Genomic DNA, 2,139 nt, shown 5'->3' on the forward strand with positions numbered 1-2,139 from the left:
CCTACAATTTGAGCCCGTCTCACATCTGGATTAATAATTGTATGGAAGCAGCAAGGAGCCTGCCACTGTTCTATACAAACAAGGGACCTTCCCAGTGAGGTCTCATGAAGCCTCAGGGTGACTACTAGAGTCCTAAGAAGAACTGGCTGAAGTCACCCAAGGATTCACAGCATAGCCAATTTTCTCCAGAGAGGAATATTTGTGTCAAAGAGCATTTATACATGTACTCCAAGGGTGGGGGAGGGGGTGCTTTTATTAAAGTGTCTCTCATTAAAGCACCCGGAGTGTCTGGTGCAATGTTCCCTCTAAGGTGTAGCAATCTGTGAGCGTGCCACATCAGTCCATGAGCACGCTGCTTTGGTCCCACTTCCCCCTTTGGCTAAGCCTGGATCTGGACTAGGCTAACCCTAATAGACTAGAATCCTTATGTAATGGATCCTCATGCAATCGATTTTGCAATAATCCTCCAAGCACAAGACTGGGGGCTGAGGAGAGGAGCAGTTCCCTGGAGCCAGTAATGGGGACTCCCCATTTATGATGCAGAAATCTTATATCATGGTTAGACAAAATGCTTTGGGTAAATGTGATATAATTTACCCAAAGCACCTTGTCTGCCTATGTCCTTAGAACAACACAGCTGTAACCAGCACCCCCAAACTACATCATGGTTAGGAACGAATCCTTGTGCCTGGTCCTTTTCCTCTGATGCAGACCCAGGTTCTGCACCATCCTGCTTTGCTCTACACACCTTTCCCTGCTGCAGGTGACCAAAGTGAATCCAACCATGGTGCATCAGGCTGTGTAAACACTGGCTCTTGGAGACCAACATGCTGTCTGAAGAGAAGTGAAATGTCAGGGTGTGCTCTTGGCTGCCTCGAGTTGCTGCTGCCTGCAGCATTTAATCTGAGGTCTGGGGAAGCCAAGCTCCACACGTGTCCCTGCTCTGGGAGTGAGGAGGCACATGGCCTCGGGGCTGAGGAGCACAGCAGTTTCCCGGCACTGGCAGAGCCCACCCCAGCCCCAGCCCCAGCCCTTGACCCTGCCTCACCTTGCAGTGCCGCAGCCCACCTCCTCCCCAGACGGGTGAGCAGCATTAATAAGTTAGTGCATGGCATGGTATTAAGTTGTGCATGGCTGTGCACGTGCACACCTTGGAGGGAACCTTTCTCTGGTGTACCAGTGTCCCCATGCTTTAAAATGGTGATGGGGCAAAGCTCATTTGATGAATGTTCATTAAAGCACCCCTGCCACCATTTTTAAGTGCAGGGACACTGATACATGAGACACTGGAGTCTGCTTGAGCACAGTAATTACCATGCTCCAGCAGACTCGATTAATTGAGCCTGCTCTAACATGCTTTAATTACATGATATACCACTTCAGTGCTGCACACAGGCACACCACCATGAAACATGACCTTTCCACTTGCTCCTTCTCCATGAGGAAGTACAGCTGCTTATGAGTGTCCCTCAGTATGTACCAATAAACATACCTTAATGAGGACCTAAGAGCAGCACTGGGCACATGCCTCATGCTAGGAAGTTGGCAGCAACAGAGTAGGTGTGAGTGGGCAGAGCATGTTTTATGACAGGGCTGCCAAGCACACTGAAGAGATGACATAAGTGAGCCCTTGAAAGAGGACTGTAGGATGGGTGTGGGAGCTGTGGTTAAATAGTACGACTGCATAACAGCGGTTCCTCATATAAGCAATGTAATTAATACCTTACTTTACTGTTCCCGTTTTTGAAAGACATTATGGTAATAAAGTATTTTGTTTCCTATTCTGATTTTTTTCTTTATATGACAAATATGTGTCTTGATTCAATGGAGCAATGGACTTCTACCAATCGTGAATAGGCTAACCTAGACACAAAACGTATTCCCTAGAAACATACTCCATTTATATTCCTCCTCAGTCACAAAGAGTACATTTGTTTTTTTAAATCATACTATCCAAAGGAAATTTAGTCCACATAAATAGTTTGCTCATTTTATGAGAGTTTGAGTGTGCATGTAGGTTGGCAGCAACTATGAATTGCTAGGTCAGTTTCAGGTGTATTTAATCCTAGAAAAGTTTCATAGTTTCATAGTAGCTAGGGTCAGGAGGGACCTGAACAGATCATCTAGCCTGACCCCCTG

Source organism: Alligator sinensis, unplaced genomic scaffold (genome assembly GCF_000455745.1).
Source record: "Alligator sinensis unplaced genomic scaffold, ASM45574v1 scaffold297_1, whole genome shotgun sequence".
NCBI classification, from domain to species: Eukaryota; Metazoa; Chordata; order Crocodylia; family Alligatoridae; genus Alligator; species Alligator sinensis.